The sequence below is a fragment of the Littorina saxatilis genome, linkage group LG12 (genome assembly GCF_037325665.1).
Source record: "Littorina saxatilis isolate snail1 linkage group LG12, US_GU_Lsax_2.0, whole genome shotgun sequence".
Classification (NCBI taxonomy): domain Eukaryota; kingdom Metazoa; phylum Mollusca; class Gastropoda; order Littorinimorpha; family Littorinidae; genus Littorina; species Littorina saxatilis.
In genome coordinates this window covers 6,521,534-6,544,033 of record NC_090256.1, presented here as the reverse complement: position 1 = coordinate 6,544,033, position 22,500 = coordinate 6,521,534, and the positions used below count along the sequence as shown (strand labels likewise).

The following is a 22,500-nucleotide window of genomic DNA, read 5'->3' as shown; positions in this document are numbered from 1 at the left end:
TCTCTCTCTCTCTTTCGTCTTTTATGTAGCTTTTACATGTATATCATTCTTTCTTTTACCCATGTATTCAATATAAACATGTAGTCTGTATTCATTTGTTTAGTAGAATGTAGATTTTATGTTTATCATCTACATATGAGAAGCCTGTTCAATATACACTGTGTTTGATTGTGGTTAACTTGTAACTGCATACGGTGTTTGGTGTAACATGACTATTTTGCGAGGTAATAGTCAGAGGTTTTGCACTTTGTCCATTTTATTGATAACCAATGAGTGTTTGGTATCAAATGATGCGTCGTAGAATCTCCATTTTATTGATGTATATCTTTATAGCGTTTTTGATGTAGTTTTCTTAGTACAGGAGTTTTTGTGTATGTTTGAGGGGTTTTAACTGTAGCTTGTATGGAGACTGATAGCAGCCTCGAAACTCTCCCCCCTCCCTCCCCATTTTGTTCTATGACGTTGACACGATCACGCCGACTAAACTGGCGGGGTTGTGAACCCAAAGTCACGCTCCTGTCACTTGCCACGAATTTGTTTTTGCACGTGGACTGACGTCAGGGACAGTCATGGAAGGTATATAAGCTGCTAGTTTTCAAGGTTCGGCGGGAGTCTTGGCAACCAACCTGGCTTAAGTGTCTAAATGGTATACCGGACTCCCCACCACCACTTAGGGTTACAGCATTGCTTCGGTGGGAATGGTTGTGGATGAGTCCAAACCTGAGTACTGAGAAGTATTTGTTGTCATCTCTAAATTGTCCTCCGGAGTCTTGGCAACCAACCTGGCTTAAGTGTCTAAATGGTATACCGGACTCCGCCCTGTGGACTGAACTGACAGGGTTAACAAAAAACGTTCCGCAGTCCCAGGTTACCACACGGCGAGTAAAGTGGCGTCGCTTTACTCTTTTACTTTATTTTTATCCAGGCCCCGAACCTCTGCCCAAATTTTCGGCCATTTTAGGACATAGGATATTGCTTTCAGTAGCGTATTTTGCTAAAGGTACCTACGGGTCATGTCCAAATTTTCAACCATTTTAGGACTCAGAATATTTTTGTAAGGAGTAGGAAAATTACAGGAATAGAGTGAACCAATGTACAGATATACTTTCTGAAAAGAACCTACGCATTGTATTGAGTTGTTTTTATGATTTGTTTTGATTCAATACAATTTTGAACTTTACCCGCCTCTTCTTGAGTTTCTATTCTGTGTGTCTGTTTGTCCTGTCGTGTGATTGCCATCCTGACAAATGACCTTCAAACACGTATAACATCTAAGACACAGACACAGACAGTTAGAGTTAATGTGAAGCTAAGACCGCTCGGCTTTACAAATGGTGTCAGAAGTGGGATAAAAATTGGTTCACTGTAGGTTTTGGTAGCTTCCGATTTATTTTTTAGAAAGAAGATCCCATCGCATCCTTTTGTTTTTATTTTATTTTTCTCAGTCACTTAGCCAGTGACTTTATTTCTCTGGACTGCTGCGAAGCAAGATGTCTGACTTTGATTCACAAGAAGACCTGCGGGCGTCAGGCGGTACTGACAAGGGTCGTCGCCTACCTCCCTTGAAACAGCATAATGCAAACACTAGCATATTTTGTTGTTGCTATCAGAGTTAGGTCTTTTTCTCTGTGTACTCTAAAGAGATGGGGCTGTTAGTGTTCAAAGCTTTAAGCTGGTTTTTTCCTTTTGCTGGGCAAACTTTTTTTTTTCGTCTGCTCCCTGAAAATCACCCTTCCTGCTGATGGCTGCGGACCGAAGCAAGATAGCGGACAATGAGGCAGTGTTCCAGAGGGCATGCAGTGCAGTCAACACAGCTGGCATGCAGGGACAACACGGCACGTTGTCTTGGCAACGAGGAACACGTTCTACACGGCGCTTGGAGGAAAGGCAAGGGACCAGCCGGACAACACAGCAGGGGTCGTCTTCAGTCAACTACACACGGGAGCAGTACAGAGTGGCTTTCCGGTCCGTCTCTCCAACTCGAGACCTGGACTGGGAAGCCAGAGCTGCATACTGTCGGCGACACGATTCACGTGTTGCTGGCAGGAGAGCAGAGCAGCCAACGCCAGGAATGCAGTGCTCTGCGTCACGAGGCGACAACGCCGAAGGAGAATATTCGGGGACAGACAGCGGTCTTGGAGTCAGTCTCTGTATCCCCGGATCACAGCGCGCACAGAACAACGGCAGTGGGGGACGAGCGGCCAGCTGGCGAGACGACTACAACTGCAGAGGAAGAGCGAGAGAGGCGACGCGACAGCGACAGAGGTGACACGAAGCTTGTCACTGGGGTCCAAGGACGATCGAGCTTTTCTGACGCTGCAGCCTCGGTGACACGCGGTCATCCTAACGTGTGTAACCTGGGAAAGCAACAGATGCCGGGCGGGGAAAACCTTCCCTGCTGGCATAGATGTCGAGTTCTGGACAGACAGGGACACTGTCTGGAACTCGAGGGAAGGAACGTCGCTTCGCTGACCGGCGGAAGCGAGTTCAACAGATGTCCGCCAACATTCAACGGAAAGGCGGATTGGGTGGCGTTCCGAGTTCAGTTCGAAATGTTTGCAGAGCTGAACAGATGGACAGAGGCAGACATGGGTTTTCAGCTTGCTGTTTGTCTACGAGGGTCAGCACTGGCAACGCTGAAACTCGCGAGACCCGAAGACAGACGGGAATGTGGCTCGCTTGTTCGGGCCCTTGAAGCGAGATTCAGCACACAGATGCACGAGAAAGAACTTCTACGGACGAACCTTCAGAACAGAACGCGTCAGCAAGATGAAAGTCTGCCTGCATTAGCGGAAGACGTCAGGCGCCTGGTACAGATAGTCTATCCGGCAGCTAGAAGAGAAGACAGTAGCTGGAGACGGGCCATCGAGGAGGGAGATGTTTTGGTCTTCTTACACCTGTGACGGCTGCACAGGTGGTTGGGGTTGTACTGACGTCAGGAGTTACGTCAGGCAACAGGTTTTCCGAAGATCAGCGCATCTTTGAAGAGAAGACAGACAAGGAGGGGACAAAACCTGCTGAAGGTTGCTTCCGTGTGCAGTGTGGGACACTGCATGCAAGATACAGAGGGATTCTGTATACGTCCCAAGAACTACACCGTCGGACATCTCGGCCCACAAGATTCCAGCGACGGCAGAGAAGAACTACGTCATCACGAAACGCAGCCGATACCAACAACAACACCGTACATCGAACTGACAAGGACAACCCAGCTGATCAGTGCGCTGCAGGGGATCCGGTCGGCGAGCGAGCTTTACGGCGCGCTGCCACGAAGTCGCGATTCCTGCCTCTGTCTGACGAGACAGGGGAACCTGTCTGACGCTGCAGCTGGTGCGTCTCGAGTCCTATCACCGCCACAGAAGTCGTCACAGAGGTCACCCGTTCCTGCGTTCCTGTCCGGCGCCGCGAGGACGCGCCGGGTGTCATCTGGTCCTTTGTTGCTGTCCGGCGTCGCGAGGACGCGCCTGATGTCGTCAAGGTACCACTCTCCCGGAATCCGCGGAGCGAGGCGACATCATCGACAACTCAAGCGTCAGACGCAAGCACCAAGGAAATAGGCACCAGTGACTTCGTAATCAATAAGGGTAGGGAGCTCGATAGATGTTTTTGTTCTGATTTTTGTTAAAAAGCATAGATTAGCATAAGCAACGACGAAAGAGATGCAGATAACAACAGGGGCGACAACGAAGCTACGGCGAACCAGCAGGACTCGTCGTCCGCCTGATAGACTGAGATTTGACCATTAGAGGAGACTGAGGGGTTCACGATGGAGTAGACAGCGTCTGGCCAGAGCTGATGAAACATTTGGTTTTTTTCTTGTTGCAACAACTTACTACAGAAGAGTCATATACACTCTGCCATGGGTGTAGTCCTACAACCTGCGGGGGATTGGATTGGGAACCGTCTTGACCTGGTGTCACACTAGGTGGCACTGGAGGGTATGGTACAGAAGACCTACCAGAGGACAGGCAAGGCAAGCATAACCGAAAGAGCGGTTTGAGCGGCGTGTGCTGGACCTATGCGGCCACATAGGTCGGGTGGGCTGATCAACTGGAGAGCTAAGTGCATCCAGCAGCGAGGGAGCCTGAGAGATGGACTTCTCGGAAGGGGACTTAGATTACAACGAGGGGTCCCGAAGACACGCATCGGTCACCAGTCCATGAACCTATTGCAGAAACCGAGAAGGTTGTCAAAGAGAAGAACACAGAACCTCAAATCTCTTCGAAAATCATTTTCAAAATCTACGGTGGCAGTCAACGACACCACTACCTTTGTCCCGGTTAAGACACGGCGGTCGACCTGGGATGCCAGCTGCGTCTCGGCGTTAAACGGTGCTCCAGCTGGGGGTCGTCCGGGGGCGGATGTTTCACCGAGGTCGACGCCTTGGCAGTGACAGAAGAGACGGAGGGAGCTGCCTGGCGCCGCGAGGACGCGCCAGCCGATGTTGATGTCGTTGCTGTGACGGAGGTAGCTGTCTGGCGCCGCGAGGACGTGCCAGTCGATGTTGATGTCGTTGCTGTGACGGAGGTAGCTGTCTGGCGCCGCGAGGACGTGCCAGTCGATGTTGACGCCGATGCTGTGACGAGATGACGTCAAAGTGACGTAACATCATCGTCGTCAACGCCGCATCCGTGATGTCGCCGCAACTCCAACAACGATGACGTCAACGATCGAAGGTTTTATTATTTAGAGCATCAAAGACATTGAGTTAATCAGTTACATGAGTCAATTAGGATTGTTTTCAAAAGAAGGAGAGAGACAGACTTTAGAAGAGTTTCCGCGTTGTGTGTGTGCGATTCAAAGACTGCTACGATGGGGACGGACAACAGATGCGGTGTTCATGTACACTTACGACTGGTAAGAGTATACATTTTGTCTTTTTATTCTCTAAAAGGTTTCTCGTATTTGCTGAAATGACAAACATGAATACGTTTGAGAAAACTTGTTTTGCCGGTTGTTCTCTCTTTTGAATGTTGCTGGGAATTTCGTTTACACATGTTTTTGATTTCAATGCGAATTAACCGCGGCGAAGTAAATCGGTGTGTGGTTGTTTTTTGAAAAGGAACAGAATTAAGACTAGAGTGGTAGTCTAACGTTCTTTTATAACTATTTTGTTCACTATAACAGTTTTTTTGTTTTCGTTGTTTTTACTGTAACCTGTAAAATACATCACTTATTTCATTGGGAAGGTCGCGAAGAAACAAATTATTTCGACGTTTTTTTTAACGTCCCTCCTTTTGTTGTCGGTGAAAGAAATTATAATCGCATAATTCTAATATTTTTTTGTAACAATATATGTTTTTTCTTTTTCTGCTTGCAATTTATAATGATAATAGAACTGAGAAGCTGAAAGAGGTGTTTTTATTTGGTTTGGGCCAAATGGGGGCTCATTTTATTTTGAGTTGGAATCCAATAAGAACGGACAGAGTTTGTTGGTTCGGCGTTACCAATGGTGTTTCTTACGCAAATCTTATCCTTCCGCTCAGTTTTTTTACATTTGGTGTCAGAAGCAAAAGAAGGTGGATATTGGTGTTTCACTGGTTTTCTGTAAATATGATTTTTGCTTTGTGTAAAACGATGGTACTTATAGTGTTTGATGTATACTTAGCAGCAGGACTATATTTTTGCTTCTGCTTCAAGAAGTTTCCATACCCTCGGTCATTTTCAGTTTGAGGGCAAACTGTTTTTGTGGAGGGGGGCATTGTGGAGAAAAGCGACTACATGAATAATTTTGTTTTGTCTTTTCTCCATATGCAATTTTCTTCTTAAAGTTTATAGAGTGAAGAAGAAGAGAAAGCGTAGAGAGCAGAATATATTATCTAAGTTAGTATTGAAACTGTTTGGAATTAAGATTCACACTCTAAAATCATATTTGTTCTTTCCCCTAGTAAATTGTTCGGAGATAGGTGTGATATAGTACTTTTCTATTGTTCTCTTGCGGTAGAATTAATTGGTTAAATTGGTTTTGACACGATGGCGCCGGCTTGACTGACGGGATATGAACCCTAGGTCACTAACTCGCTACGGCTTAATTTTGAGCACGTGGACCGCCCGTGAAAGCATTGTTTTTCGACATCCAACTCTCACCTTTTCTTCCCCCCCCCCCACCCTCCTTTCCAGCTTGATTTGATTCTTTACTTCCATGTTGAATAATACTTGGTACACACAGACGAACACACACACACACACACACTCTCTCTCTCTCTCTCTTTCTTTTTCTCTCTCTCTCTCTCTTTCTTTCTCTCTCTCTCTCTCTCTCTCTCTCTTTCTCCTCTCTCTCTCTCTCTCTTTCGTCTTTTATGTAGCTTTTACATGTATATCATTCTTTCTTTTACCCATGTATTCAATATAAACATGTAGTCTGTATTCATTTGTTTAGTAGAATGTAGATTTTATGTTTATCATCTACATATGAGAAGCCTGTTCAATATACACTGTGTTTGATTGTGGTTAACTTGTAACTGCATACGGTGTTTGGTGTAACATGACTATTTTGCGAGGTAATAGTCAGAGGTTTTGCACTTTGTCCATTTTATTGATAACCAATGAGTGTTTGGTATCAAATGATGCGTCGTGGAATTTCCATTTTATTGATGTATATTTTTATAGCGTTTTTGATGTAGTTTTCTTAGTACAGGAGTTTTTGTGTATGTTTGAGGGGTTTTAACTGTAGCTTGTATGGAGACTGATAGCAGCCTCGAAACTCTCCCCCCTCCCTCCCCATTTTGTTCTATGACGTTGACACGATCACGCCGGCTTGACTGGCGGGGTTGTGAACCCAAAGTCACGCTCCTGTCACTTGCCACGAATTTGTTTTTGCACGTGGACTGACGTCAGGGACAGTCGTGGAAGGTATATAAGCTGCTAGTTTTCAAGGTTCGGCGGGAGTCTTGGCAACCAACCTGGCTTAAGTGTCTAAATGGTATACCGGACTCCCCACCACCACTTAGGGTTACAGCATTGCTTCGGTGGGAATGGTTGTGGATGAGTCCAAACCTGAGTACTGAGAAGTATTTGTTGTCATCTCTAAATTGTCCTCCGGAGTCTTGGCAACCAACCTGGCTTAAGTGTCTAAATGGTATACCGGACTCCGCCCTGTGGACTGAACTGACAGGGTTAACAAAAAACGTTCCGCAGTCCCAGGTTACCACACGGCGAGTAAAGTGGCGTCGCTTTACTCTTTTACTTTATTTTTATCCAGGCCCCGAACCCCTGCCCAAATTTTCGGCCATTTTAGGACATAGGATATTGCTTTCAGTAGCGTATTTTGCTAAAGGTACCTACGGGTCATGTCCAAATTTTCAACCATTTTAGGACTCAGAATATTTTTGTAAGGAGTAGGAAAATTACAGGAATAGAGTGAACCAATGTACAGATATACTTTCTGAAAAGAACCTACGCATTGTATTGAGTTGTTTTTATGATTTGTTTTGATTCAATACAATTTTGAACTTTACCCGCCTCTTCTTGAGTTTCTATTCTGTGTGTCTGTTTGTCCTGTCGTGTGATTGCCATCCTGACAAATGACCTTCAAACACGTATAACATCTAAGACACAGACACAGACAGTTAGAGTTAATGTGAAGCTAAGACCGCTCGGCTTTACATTTGTAATAGGCTTATGTACTATTATCTTTTAAAAACACGAGTTCTTCAATTAAAACGTGAAAAGGCATTTTTCTTAAAACCCATGAAAACTGTTGATTTCTTTTAAAACTCTAATTATTTTGTTTTTGTTTAAATTATTCAGTCAAACTTTACGTGCTGTCGTCGATTTTTCTTGCGTGTTTCTGGAGGAGAATATTTTGCTTTTGAAATGTTAGTCCATCAAAAGTATGTTTGGTTGAACGTCAAACTTTAGCGACATGAATTTCTCAAATGTTGAAACCGCAAGCACGATGAAGTATAACCTATGGAATTCTATTTAATGCTATGAAAATTGGGCTTAACTTCAATTATTTAACCGAGACTTATTACTTTGTCATTCGGTCTGAGCGACTTTACTGAGTTTTTCGGTGAAAGGACGTTCTCATTGAAATGTTTCTCGTCTTACAGATTGCATAAAATAGTTTTTTGGTTTTTTTTTTAAATTCGTTAAAGGGTAGCGTTGTTTGACATTTAAATAATAATGTGAAAGTTGGCGTATCAAAACATTGAACCGTATTTTTTCGTCCAAGAAGAAAAGCTTCTTTCTACTATCAAACCAGGTTCAACAGACAAAACAATACAAACAAAGCGGTTGATGGCAAAGATTCAAAATTCACAAGTTTATCAATAGAAATAACAAATACCAAAGGAAAATAAGCATTCTAAATATAGACAAGACAATTTATGTTATTTACCTTATTAACAATAGATAATGCTAATTAAGTGAAAGATTTGCGGAACCAATCCCCTGGCACACACACACACACACACACACACACATACACACACACACACACACATACACACACACACACACACACACACACACACACACACACACACACACACACACACACACACACACACAGCGATTATCGTCGTCATCATATTTATAAAAAGCCTTATGGCATAGATGTTGCATCAGTATTGAAGCTTCAAATGAAAAAGCATTTTTTATTTTCATCATCATCATCATCATCATCATCATCATCATCATCATCATATGTCTACACACCCAATAATATTTGTCATCGGTGCAGCTGCTAATAAGTATTCAAAATTAACAACTTAAGCGATTTTAAGCCTCATCATATTTCTAAAAGGTCATTTGCATAAATGTTGCTGCAGTAGTCTATTGGAGCTTTTAATGAACAAGCGATTTTAAGCCTCATCATATTTCTAAAAGGTCATTTGCATAAATGTTGCTGCAATAGTCTATTGGAGCTTTTAATGAACAAGCGATTTTAAGCCTCGTCATATTTCTAAAAGGTCATTTGCATAAATGTTGCTGCAGTAGTCTATTGGAGCTTTTAATGAACAAACGATTTTAAGCCTCATCATATTTCTAACAAAAAATAATAATAATAATAATAATAATAATAAAAAGTCGTATTGCATACATGTTCGCTCATCAGTATTCTGGGCTCGAGGGATGTCCATCATCAATCGGCTGGCTTCCTTTTTCACAAAATGTCCCCGAAGCTGTCTTTATAGATGGCCTTTATGCACGCACTGCACGTGTAGGCTGCAAGCCCAGCGCTAAGGCTCGTGCAATCCTATTTGGAATTAAGGTCAACTTGTGTCATGTACGCCACGTTTGGCGCCAGTCGGAATTGTCGTAAATAAGCTTCTCTGTCAAATCTGCCGACAGCGACATCGTTTGGTCGGATTTCTGTATTTTTGAATAACATGTCCAAGAATACAGTGATGTTAATGTGTGAGTGTGGGGGGGGGATTTGTGTGTCAGTGTGTGTGTGTGTGTTCGTGTGCTCTCTCTCGCTCTCTCTCTCTCTCTCTCTCTCTCTCTCTCTCTCTCTCTCTCTCTCTCTCTCTCTCTCTCTCTCTCTCTCTCTCTCTCTCTCTCTCTCTCTCTCTCTCTCTCTCTCTCTCTCTGTGGCTGTGCGTGTGTGAGTGGGTGAGTTAATGCGTAGGACTATATCTGTCTTCATCTCAATCTGTGTATATTTGAATTGTCTTTGTTTTTGCAAAATCCCCAATATAGACACTCTCCCAGCCCCCACAACCACTCTACAACTATCCACATTTTAACTCTACCAAATTCTTCAGTGTGATTCTGGATGTGATTCACCGATCGAATGAACGCAGCTTATGACCGTAGCGTTTGCGAAGGCCAGATTTCTTTGATGGCAGCACTGCCCATAATCCGCTTTCTCTCCTACGCAGCTTTTGCCTTCACAGTGAAGGTTACGATTTTGTACAGAAAAAACACACAGGGAAGTAGATTTACTTTTTATCTTGCTCTGTTCTCTGTTTGTGTCACCAGCCTCGTACGTCTCTTTCTGGGCAACCTACTCAATAGAGATACACCCGGGGCTGAGATGCACGACAAAGTTACCACCCAAACGGGAGCCACCCGCACTGTTTGATTGGTTAAAACTGAGATTTGTTGTGATTTCAACGAATCAGAACCCGCGCTTTGTTATCTAACGTTTGGGTGACACCCACTTTCAGTTCGTGGACTTCGGCCCAGGATGCAAAACAATGCAGAAGAGGGTTTCCTTCGTTTTGATCTCCGTTCATACTCTGTGGCGTGCATGCTCTATAAGAACAGACGTGTGCCGTTTAAACCGTGAGAATTCAAAGCCTGCCAAGCATGAACTGAAAGGAAACATCAACAAAACTATCAGCTTAATATTATATTTTATTAAAGGTTTGCTGAGAGTGAAATCAAGGAAGTGTACTGACAAGAGTCTGCCACATCTCACCCCTCTCTTCCTCTCCCTAACTGGGACAACAACAACGACTTCAAATATAAAGAGGAAGAAAATTGCCCTTTTTACATTTAGTCAAGTTTTGACTAAATGTTTTAACATAGACGGGGAATCGAGACGAGGGTGTGTGTGTGTGTGTGTGTGTGTGTGTGTGTGTGTAACGCGATTCTGAGAAACTACTGAACCGACCTTCATAAAACTTAACATGAGAGTTCCTGAGTATTATATCTCCAGACGTGTTTTTCAGTTTTTGGATAATTATATTTCATGACGTCATATCCGGATTTTTGTGAAAGTTGAGGCTGCACTGTCACGCTCCTAATTTTCAACCAATTTGGTTTAAATATTGGTCAAGTAATCTTCGACGAAGCCCGGAGTCTGGTATTACATTTCAGCTTGGAGGCTTAAAAATTAATTAATGAGTTTGCTCATAGTTGTCATTAAAATCGATTTTTCGCAAACAGATTTAAAATTGATTGCATCGTATTCTTCATCAAATTTTGAATCTAAAAATACATACATATGTCATGTTTACTCTTAAAATGTGATCACAATTAACGAAAATAGGTTAATTAGTACTTCGATTATTATTTAAGAAATCGATCCAAAAATGATTTAATCTTATTCCTTATCATTTCCTGATTCAATAAAAATATAAATATGATATGTTGTATTCGAAACAAGCTCAGAAAGTTAACAAGAATACAGAAAAGCGCGCTTCCCTGCTTACTGCAGTACACTATTTCGCTATTCTTGCGTGTCAGCTTCACTTCGTGTTGCACGGGAAAGTTGAGTGACTTCCTTGCCGCGTGGATTGACGAAGCATGTTTTGTCTTGATGAAAAAAATGCAGTGCGTTCAGTTTTATTCTCTGGGTTCGACAGATTGACTAAATGTTGTAATTTCGCCTTACGCGACTTGTTTTGTTTTTTACATAAGGTCCGCGTTCTTCTCCCATACCAATCCGTCCCACCTCGTCCATTCCTTTCTCCCATACCAATCCGTCCTACCTCGTCCTTTCCTTTCTCCCATACCAATCCGTCCCACCTCGTCCCTTCTTTTCTCCCATACCAAACCGTCCCACCTCGTCTCTTCCTTTCTCCCATACCAATCCGTCCCACCTCGTCCCTTCTTTTCTCCCATACCAAACCGTCCCACCTCGTCCCTTCCTTTCTCCCATACCAAACCGTCCCACCTCGTCCCTTCCTTTCTCCCATACCAATCCGTCCCACCTCGTCCCTTCTTTTCTCCCATACCAAACCGTCCCACCTCGTCCCTTCCTTTCTCCCATACCAATCCGTCCCACCTCGTCCCTTCTTTTCTCCCATACCAAACCGTCCCACCTCGTCCCTTCTTTTCCCCCATACCAATCCGTCCCACCTCGTCCCTTCCTTTCTCCCATACCAATCCGTCCCACCTCGTCCCTTCCTTTCTCCCATACCAAACCGTCCCACCTCGTCCCTTCCTTTCTCCCATACCAATCCGTCCCACCTCGTCCCTTCCTTTCTCCCATACCAATCCGTCCCACCTCGTCCCTTCCTTTCTCCCATACCAATCCGTCCCACCTCGTCCCTTCCCTTCTCCCATACCAAACCGTCCCACCTCGTCCCTTCCTTTCTCCCATACCAATCCGTCCCACCTCGTCCCTTCCTTTCTCCCATACCAAACCGTCCCACCTCGTCCCTTCCCTTCTCCCATACCAAACCGTCCCACCTCGTCCCTTCCTTTCTCCCATACCAAACCGTCCCACCTCGTCCCTTCCCTTCTCCCATACCAAACCGTCCCACCTCGTCCCTTCCTTTCTCCCATACCAAACCGTCCCACCTCGTCCCTTCCTTTCTCCCATACCAATCCGTCCCACCTCGTCCCTTCCTTTCTCCCATACCAAACCGTCCCACCTCGTCCCTTCCCTTCTCCCATACCAAACTGTCCCACCTCGTCCCTTCCTTTCTCCCATACCAAACTGTCCCACCTCGTCCCTTCCTTTCTCCCATACCAATCCGTCCCACCTCGTCCCTTCCTTTCTCCCATACCAATCCGTCCCACCTCGTCCCTTCCCTTCTCCCATACCAAACCGTCCCACCTCGTCCCTTCCTTTCTCCCATACCAATCCGTCCCACCTCGTCCCTTCCTTTCTCCCATACCAAACCGTCCCACCTCGTCCCTTCCCTTCTCCCATACCAAACCGTCCCACCTCGTCCCTTCCTTTCTCCCATACCAAACCGTCCCACCTCGTCCCTTCCCTTCTCCCATACCAAACCGTCCCACCTCGTCCCTTCCTTTCTCCCATACCAATCCGTCCCACCTCGTCCCTTCCTTTCTCCCATACCAAACCGTCCCACCTCGTCCCTTCCCTTCTCCCATACCAAACCGTCCCACCTCGTCCCTTCCTTTCTCCCATACCAATCCGTCCCACCTCGTCCCTTCCTTTCTCCCATACCAAACCGTCCCACCTCGTCCCTTCCCTTCTCCCATACCAAACCGTCCCACCTCGTCCCTTCCCTTCTCCCATACCAAACCGTCCCACCTCGTCCCTTCCTTTCTCCCATACCAAACCGTCCCACCTCGTCCCTTCCCTTCTCCCATACCAAACCGTCCCACCTCGTCCCTTCCCTTCTCCCATACCAAACCGTCCCACCTCGTCCCTTCCTTTCTCCCATACCAATGCGTCCCACCTCGTCCCTTCCTTTCTCCCATACCAATGCGTCCCGCCTCGTCCCTTCCTTTCTCCCATACCAATCCGTCCCACCTCGTCCCTTCCTTTCTCCCATACCAATCCGTCCCACCTCGCCCCTTCCCTTCTCCCATACCAAACCGTCCCACCTCAGCTCGTCCCTTCCTTTCTCCCATACCAAACCGTCCCACCTCGTCCCTTCCCTTCTCCCATACCAATCCGTCCCACCTCGTCCCTTCCTTTCTCCCATACCAATCCGTCCCACCTCGTCCCTTCCTTTCTCCCATACCAAACCGTCCCACCTCGTCCCTTCCTTTCTCCCATACCAAACCGTCCCACCTCGTCCCTTCCTTTCTCCCATACCAATCCGTCCCACCTCGTCCCTTCCTTTCTCCCATACCAATCCGTCCCACCTCGCCCCTTCCCTTCTCCCATACCAAACCGTCCCACCTCGTCCCTTCCCTTCTCCCATACCAATCCGTCCCACCTCGTCCCTTCCTTTCTCCCATACCAATCCGTCCCACCTCGTCCCTTTCTTTCTCCCATACCAATCCGTCCCACCTCGTCCCTTTCTTTCTTTCATACCAATCCGTCCCACCTCGCCCCTTCCCTTCTCCCATACCAATCCGTCCCACCTCGTCCCTTTCTTTCTTTCATACCAAACCGTCCCACCTCGTCCCTTCCTTTCTCCCATACCAAACTGTCCCACCTCGTCCCTTCCTTTCTCCCATACCAAACCGTCCCACCTCGTCCCTTTCTTTCTTTCATACCAATCCGTCCCACCTCGCCCTTCCCTTCTCCCATACCAATCCGTCCCACCTCGTCCCTTTCTTTCTTTCATACCAAACCGTCCCACCTCGTCCCTTCCTTTCTCCCATACCAATCCGTCCCACCTCGTCCCTTTCTTTCTTTCATACCAATCCGTCCCACCTCGCCCCTTCCCTTCTCCCATACCAATCCGTCCCACCTCGCCCCTTCCTTTCTCCCATACCAAACCGTCCCACCTCGCCCCTTCCTTTCTCCCATACCAAACCGTCCCACCTCGTCCCTTCCTTTCTCCCATACCAATCCGTCCCACCTCAGCTCGTCCCTTCCTTTCCCCCATACCAAACCGTCCCACCTCGTCCCTTCCTTTCTCCCATACCAATCCGTCCCACCTCAGCTCGTCCCTTCCTTTCTCCCATACCAATCCGTCCCACCTCAGCTCGTCCCTTCCTTTCTCCCATACCAATCCGTCCCACCTCAGCTCGTCCCTTCCTTTCTCCCATACCAATCCGTCCCACCTCAGCTCGTCCCTTCCTTTCCCCCATACCAAACCGTCCCACCTCGTCCCTTCCTTTCTCCCATACCAATCCGTCCCACCTCAGCTCGTCCCTTCCTTTCTCCCATACCAAACCGTCCCACCTCGTCCCTTCCTTTCTCCCATACCAATCCGTCTCACCTCAGCTCGTCCCTTCCTTTCTCCCATACCAATCCGTCCCACCTCGTCCCTTCCTTTCTCCCATACCAATCCGTCCCACCTCAGCTCGTCCCTTCCTTTCTCCCATACCAAACCGTCCCACCTCGTCCCTTCCTTTCTCCCATACCAATCCGTCTCACCTCAGCTCGTCCCTTCCTTTCTCCCATACCAATCCGTCTCACCTCAGCTCGTCCCTTCCTTTCTCCCATATCAATCCGTCCCACCTCGTCCCTTCCTTTCTCCCATACCAATCCGTCCCACCTCGTCCCTTCCTTTCTCCCATACCAATCCGTCCCACCTCGTCCCTTCCTTTCTCCCATACCAATCCGTCCCACCTCGTCCTTTCCTTTCTCCCATACCAATCCGTCCCACCTCGTCCCTTCCTTTCTCCCATACCAATCTGTCCCGCCTCGTCCCTTCCTTTCTCCCATACCAATCCGTCCCACCTCGTCCCTTCCTTTCTCCCATACCAAACCGTCCCACCTCGTCCCTTCCTTTCTCCCATACCAAACCGTCCCACCTCGTCCCTTCCTTTCTCCCATACCAAACCGTCCCACCTCGTCCCTTCGTTTCTCCCATACCAAACCGTCCCACCTCGTCCCTTCGTTTCCCCCATACCAAACCGTCCCACCTCATCCCTTCCTTTCTCCCATACCAAACCGTCCCACCTCGTCCCTTCCTTTCTCCCATACCAAACCGTCCCACCTCGTCCCTTCCTTTCTCCCATACCAAACTGTCCCACCTCGTCCCTTCCTTTCTCCCATACCAAACCGTCCCACCTCGTCCCTTTCTTTCTCCCATACCAATCCATCCCACCTCGTCCCTTCCTTTCTCCCATACCAATCCGTCCCACCTCGTCCCTTCCTTTCTCCCATACCAATCCGTCCCACCTCAGCTCGTCCCTTCCTTTCTCCCATACCAAACCGTCCCACCTCGTCCCTTTCTTTCTTTCATAGTTGTTTTATTTCTTTTTATATTTAGTCAAGTTTTGACTAAATATTTTAACGTAGAGGGGGGAATCGAGACGAGGGTCGTGGTGTATGTGTGTGTGTGTGTGTGTGTGTGTGTGTGTGTCTGTGTGTGTGTGTAGAGCGATTCAGACTAAACTACTGGACCGATCTTTATGAAATTTGACATGAGAGTTCCTGGGTATGAAATCCCCATACGTTTTTTTCATTTTTTTGATAAATGTCTTTGATGACGTCATATCCGGCTTTTCGTGAAAGTTGAGGCGGCACTGTCACGCCCTCATTTTTCAACCAAATTGGTTGAAATTTTGGTCAAGTAATCTTCGACGAAGCCCGGGGTTCGGTATTGCATTTCAGCTTGGTGGCTTAAAAATTAATTAATGACTTTGGTCATTAAAAATCTGAAAATTGTAAAAAAAAAAAAAAATTTATAAAACGATCCAAATTTACGTTTATCTTATTCTCCATCATTTGCTGATTCCAAAAACATATAAATATGTTATATTCGGATTAAAAACAAGCTCTGAAAATTAAATATATAAAAATTATTATCAAAATTTTTTTTTCGAAATCAATTTAAAAACACTTTCATCTTATTCCTTGTCGGTTCCTGATTCCAAAAACATATAGATATGATATGTTTGGATTAAAAACACGCTCAGAAAGTTAAAACAAAGAGAGGTACAGAAAAGCGTGCTATCCTTCTTAGCGCAACTACTACCCCGCTCTTCTTGTCAATTTCACTGCCTTTGCCATGAGCGGTGGACTGACGATGCTACGAGTATACGGTCTTGCTGAAAAATGGCAGCTACTTGACTAAATATTGTATTTTCGCCTTACGCGACTTGTTCTTTTTCTACTGACCCCATTATTTGTTCTATCACCTTGCTAGACAAACAGGCATCATGTTTTCTCTACGTCCTCTGGCGGTGTGATCTCACCAGCTTCGCCTCGGCTTTCTCTCTCGGCTCATGGACCGGGCCATTTCTGTGTGTTCTTTTTCCTGTTACCATGCACGCCACTTCTTATGTCTCAGTAGGGACCACTGTCCTTTGGGATTCCACCCATTGTCTATGTCTCACTGGAGACCCCGCCTCCCTCTTCGTTTTACAGTGTACCGTCATAGTGTCCCAATCCGCATAGTGGTCGTTTTCTGTTTTGAATGGTTCTCCTCGTAGCGTAGTCCGTAGAGACGTACTTCTTGTTATAACTCTGCGTACCAGACCGGTTCTTATTTGTGTGGGATGGCCTGCGTGCTTTTTGTCTCCAAGTTGACCCGGCCAACTCCATTTCCGTGTGTTCTATTGTTTTGTGTGTGTGTGTGTGTGTGTGTGTATGTGTGTGTGTGTGTGTGTCTGTCTGTCTGTCTGTGTGTGTGTGTGTGTGTTTTGTTTTTTGTTCTTGGTTTTTGTTTTAGTTTGCGTCTTTTACCGGTCTCAAATGACAATGCTGGCCATTTCTTCCTGTTCTCGAAGATTGCCCAGCCAATAAAGCTCTTTGCCCAGCCACAGGGGCTCTTTTCTGGTGTATTTCTCATCTGGGCTGCATTCTTTCACTCTACTTCTGTCTCCAGTTATTTATTTCAAACAACTACTTTTGTTGTGTATGTTACATTCTTTTTTCTTCTTTTTACATTTAGTCAAGTTTTGACTAAATGTTTTAACGTAGAGGGGGGAATCGAGACGAGGGTCGTGGTGTATGTGTGTGTGTGTGTGTGTGTCTGTCTGTCTGTCTGTGTGTGTGTGTAGAGCGATTCAGACTAAACTACTGGACCGATCTTTATGAAATTTGACATGAGAGTTCCTGGGTATGATATCCTCAGACGTTGTTTTCATTTATTTGATAAATGTCTTTGATGACGTCATATCCGGCTTTTCGTGAAAGTTGAGGCGGCACTGTCACGCTCTCATTTTTCAACCAAATTTGTTGAAATTTTGGTCAAGTAATTTCCGACGAAGCGCGGACTTCGGTAGTGCATTTCAGCTTGGTGGCTTAAAAATTAATTAATGACTTTGGTCATTAAAAATCTGAAAATTGTAAAAAAAAAAATCTTTTTATAAAACGATCCAAATTTACGTTCATCTTATTCTCCATCATTTTCTGATTCCAAAAAACATATAAATATGTTATATTTGGATTAAAAACAAGCTCTGAAAATTAAAAATATAAAAATTATGATCAAAATTAAATTTTTGAAATCAATTTAAAAACACTTTCATCTTATTCCTTGTCGGTTCCTGATTCCAAAAACATATAGATATGATATGTTTGGATTAAAAACACGCTCAGAAAGTTAAAATGAAGAGAGGTACAGAAAAGCGTGCTATCCTTCTCAGCGCAACTACTACCCCGCTCTTCTTGTCAATTTCACTGCCTTTGCCATGAGCAGTGGACTGACGATGCTACGAGTATTGCTGCGTTGCATTGCGTTCAGTTTCATTCTGTGAGTTCGACAGCTACTTGACTAAATGTTGTATTTTCGCCTTACGCGACTTGGTTTTTTTGTGTGTTTTTTTGGGGGGAGGGGGGGGGGGGCTTGATTCCACCACCGCGTTTAATTGCCTGAATTTCGATATTCCATGTTGTTTTAGCCAGCTTCTGTTTTCAGACCCTTACATTTAGTCCCTGATCTGTCATAGGTGTGCATGTCTGCCTGCCTACCAGCCTACCTGCCTGTTACCCTGTCTGTCTGCCAGTGTATCCTCGTGTCTGTCGCTGTGTATTTGTGTGTGTGTGTGTGTGTGTGTGTGTGTGTGTGTGTGTGTGTGTGTGTGTGTTTGTGCGTGCGTGCATGTGTGTTTGTATGTGTGTTTGTGCGTGCGTGCATGAGTGTGTGTTTGTATGTGTGTGTGTGTGTGTGTGTGTGTGTGCGCGCGCGTGTGTGTGTGTGTGTGTGAGTGTGTGTGTGTGTGTGCATTCGCGCGTGTGTGTGTGTGTGTGTGAGTGTGTGTGTGTGTATGTTTCTGTGTACAAATCTAAGTAAGTAAAATCTTGCACGCCCTCCAGTCAGCATCATCAATATCACGAGCAGTTAACGTCTTCCGTGTCCCGAACCTATTATTTTAGTATGTAGGTCATCAATGATACGGCACGTCCATCGCGTTGTCTGGAAGCGCTTTGCAGTCGCGCTAGGATTTTTTTTATGATACCAGACACACACACATCAGACAGAGACGAGCAGATGGAGTATTTCTTCAGACGAGTTGTTATTTGTTTTTTGTCTTCTTTTTCGTATTGTTTTCAGAATTGGATTTGTTGTTGTTGTTGTGCAGTGTAGAATATTGCAAACGTTTGTGAAGTTTAGGATCCGTCCGTCCGTCCCTCCGTCCATCCGTCCCTCCGTCCGTCCGTCCGTCCCTCCCTCCCTCCCTCCCTCCCTCCCTCCCTCCTCTCTCTCTCTCTCTGTCTCTCTCTCTCTCTCTCTCTCTCTCTCTCTCTCTCTCTCTCTCTCTCTCTCTCTAGATCTTTTTAAGTCCAGCCTACTCTTTTCGGGGACTAATCTTTGGAATTCACTTCCAAGAGGTCTCAAACATTCTGTCAATGCCAAGACTTTTAAAGACAGATATTTCTCATTCCTTATACATGGCACATTTCGTTCTCACTTAGCCTGAACATGTATATTGTTGATGCCTTATTTGTACCTTTTACACTCTTCAGTAGATAAATGTACCTAATTAATTTCATAACATGACTTATGTAACGATGCTACATGCTAGTACTTGCAACGTAGTTGCTTCATTGACTCCTCAGTTTCACGGACTTTTTCTTCCCTCGAAGTTTCACACGTTTTTTGTTGCTTGAAACAGTTTTCATTATACCTTTGACAATAATATGTCATGTTCGTTTGTATGTATATTTTTGTTTGTTTAGTCTGTTAATCGTTTGCTTGTTTGTCGTTTACTTTTATTACTTCTTTAATTGATATTCCAACATTTTTAAAACGTATTATCATTAGATTAAACCCTCCCATGGGCGAGGGCTGGATGTAAAAAAGCACCTGTTTGCTTATGCCATTACCCTCGTAAATAAAGAATTTGTCATTGTCATTGTCATTGTCTCTCTCTCTCTCTCTCTCTCTCTCTCTCTCTCTCTCTCTCTCTCTCTCTCTCTCTCTCTCTCTCTCTCTCTCTCTCTCTCTCTCTCCCCCTCTCCTCTCTCTCTCTCTCTCTCTCCCTCCCTCTCCTCTCTCTCTCTCTCTCTCTCTCTCTCTCTCTCTCTCTCTCTCTCTCTCTCTCGCGCGCGCGCTCTCTCTCTCTCTCTCTCATCGACTGTACAATTGTATTGCTCGCGTATTTATGTACTTGGACAAACACAACCTTTTATCCGCTCCATCGTCTCTATCGTAATTTATTGTGTTTCGGCTCTAAAACCCCCAGCACGGACATCATCAAAGCGTGAGTGTAGTAGTAATAGCGAAGGCAAGCCAAGGTAATTGGCTGCGGCACTCTTTGAAGATTTAATAAGCCGTCATCCGGTCATGATTTGCTACTTCTAAACACCCGCACAACCAGAAAGGACAAAAGGTTTCATGAACACGAAGGGGAGCCATCATTTGTAGTACTGCTCCTGAGCAAAGGAGTACTTCAAATAAACATGAGCCAAAACCGTAAATGTTAGAGGACAAAAGGTCGAACAAACACGAAAGAGATCAACAGTTTTTTGCAGAGGAGTGCTTAATACGATCGAAACATTAACCGACACCAACAACGAGGGAGGACGAAAGCAGTATATATGTTACAGTTAATCTGTGAAACCAGGGAATACGTGTATTAACTAGGTAATACATGAATTAACTGACGGAAAAAAACAGTTAATTCATGTATTACCTAAAATTGTTTAGTTAATACACGTATTCCATGGTTTCACAGATTAACTGTAACATATATACCATTGAACTGTTGATATGCAAAGGACTACGTAAACGTGGCAACTCTTTTAAGGGTAGTATTGTCCGCGTCGAACTACTCTTTGGTGATTTTCGGTTTGAATCGAGTTAGAGTTGTGACAACATCGAAGAGCAAACATGTCCAGTGTAATTTGTCAGGAACCATATGTAGAGAGTTCTTACAAAGTCAAGATCCCGAAGTGTTTATTTTCGCTTAAAATAGTGCGTGAGTATCCGTGGATACATTGTAGTTTTGCAAATGTTCCACAACACAAGTGAAAGGCAGTGATGGGGCAGAGCAGAAGACTGTGTTTGGGTGCGTGCGTGCTTACATGTGTGTGTGTGTGTGTGTGTGTGCGTGTGGAGCAAGAGAATTAAAAAAAACTCTACAACAAATTCGTTCACGGGGTTAAAGAAGAAAAGAGGAAAAGGGAAAATCAACGGGGAAAAGAAGGAAATCAACTAAGTAGTGACTGATGGGGAGCCACAGAAGCAAGCAGGCTAACCTAACTTGCTGCCGATCTCTAAGCCGTGATCGATGACCCCGAGGGGCCCCGGGTTCAAATCCCAGAGGTTAGTGTCTGACTGCGGCGTGCCAGATCGGCCTCATGCCCCCTCTGCTGGGCGTTGCCAGGAGATTTCTCCTGCCACGAACGATCACTCTAGGCTGCCAGTGCTGACATGCAAACTGAGTGACCTCGCTTCTTACCAGCGTGCCTGTCTTTGATTGTACCAAAGATCTACTACTGCTCCGCTAAGAGCGTAGCAGTAGAACATCTGTGAGTGTACTATTTGAGTATGTGTTCTTTTTACATTTAGTCAAGTTTTGACTAAATGTTTTAACGTAGAGGGGGAATCGAGACGAGGGTCGTGGTGTATGTGCGTGTGTCTGTGTGTGTGTGTGTGGAGAGCGATTCAGACTAAACTACGGGACCGATCTTTATGAAATTTGACATGAGAGTTTCTGGGGATGATATCCCCGAACAGTTTTTTTCATTTTTTTGATAAATGTCTTTGAGGACGTCATATCCGGCTTTTCGTGAAAGTTGAGGCGGCACTGTCACGCCCTCATTTTTCAACCAAATTGGTTGACATTTTGGTCAAGTAATCTTCGACAAAGCCCGGACTTCGGTATTGCATTTCAGCTTGGTGGCTTAAAAATTAATTAATGACTTTGGTCATTAAAAATCTGAAAATTGTAAAAAAAAATAAAAATGTATTTAACGATCCAAATTTACGTTCATCTTATTCTCCGTCATTTTCTGATTCAAAAACATATAAATATGTTATATTTGGATTAAAAACAAGCTCTGAAAATTAAATATATAAAAATTATTATCAAAATTAAATTGTCCAAATCAATTTAAAAACACTTTCATCTTATTCCTTGTCGGTTCCTGATTCCAAAAACATATAGATATGATATGTTTGGATTAAAAACACGCTCAGAAAGTTAAAACAAAGAGAGGTACAGAAAAGCGTGCTATCCTTCTTAGCGCAACTGCTACCCCGCTCTTCTTGTCAATTTCACTGCCTTTGCCATGAGCGGTGGACTGACGATGCTACGAGTATACGGTCTTGCTGCGTTGCATTGCGTTCAGTTTCATTCTGTGAGTTCGACAGCTACTTGACTAAATGTTGTATTTTCGCCTTACGCGACTTGTTTTCTTCTCGTTTTGCCTTTTTGCCTTTTTGTGCATCTTTTTTTCTGCTCGGCCTTCTCTTCCTCTTCCTCGTCCTCTTTTTCTTCTATTTTGTCTTCATCATCCTCCAATTCGTCCACCTTCTCCTCCTGCCCTACTCCTTCTTTCTTCTCCTCCTCTTCTTCATTTCGTCTTCCTCCTCTCCCTCTTCCTCCCTTTTCTGCTCCTTCCACGTCTACTACTTCCTCCTCTATATATTTCTCGTCCATTGGCATTGTGTTCGTTCTTTTCCTCTTCCCCCATATCTCTTCTTCTTCTTTCTCCTCGTCCTCGTCTTGTTGTTCCGCCTTGTCTTCTACTGGCATGATGGGGTGGGGTGTTCGTGTTTAATTCTACCCAATAGTTGTATATCGGTTAATGTTTCTCTCATTTCTTTTAAGTATTGCTGCTGTACTAATGTAGAGAAACAACTGATGGAAAGGCGATTACTAAAT

General features: G+C 45.0%; 1 protein-coding gene across 1 annotated transcript in view; it reads left to right on the top strand.

The window, feature by feature from the left end:
- The window catches only part of LOC138981148 (uncharacterized), a 203,091-nt gene that overhangs the window by 71,742 nt on the left and 108,849 nt on the right, over positions 1-22,500 (top strand). The gene's annotated exons all lie outside the window — the stretch shown is intronic.